Genomic DNA, 403 nt, shown 5'->3' on the forward strand with positions numbered 1-403 from the left:
AGGTTGTTTGAGCTAGGATTCAAGGTAAGGGTTTATTTGGGGAAAAATCTTTGAATGGCTGGGTGTTTAGTTGGGAGTTATTGATTGAATTATGTTGTGACTCTAGTTTGAGGAGGAGAAAGATTCAACTCAGCCCAGAATTGAAGAGGAATTGGATTTTGAGAAGAATTTGGTGAGTTAAATGTATACTTTGCTTATAATTTTGAGCAGTCCCTATTTGATCAAATTCTGGGTTTTGTGTAAATGAATATTGGAGGATGATTTATATATTTGAGGAATAGACATTTCATACTTTAAATGGAAACTTGAATCACCCCAAAAGGAGCTTTGTAGGTTAAGTTGTGAACTTTTGAATATAAAACAAAATCTGTCAAATGTACTTACTGGACAGAATCTGTTCTTT

Source organism: Morus notabilis, unplaced genomic scaffold (genome assembly GCF_000414095.1).
Source record: "Morus notabilis unplaced genomic scaffold, ASM41409v2 Scaffold98, whole genome shotgun sequence".
NCBI classification, from domain to species: Eukaryota; Viridiplantae; Streptophyta; class Magnoliopsida; order Rosales; family Moraceae; genus Morus; species Morus notabilis.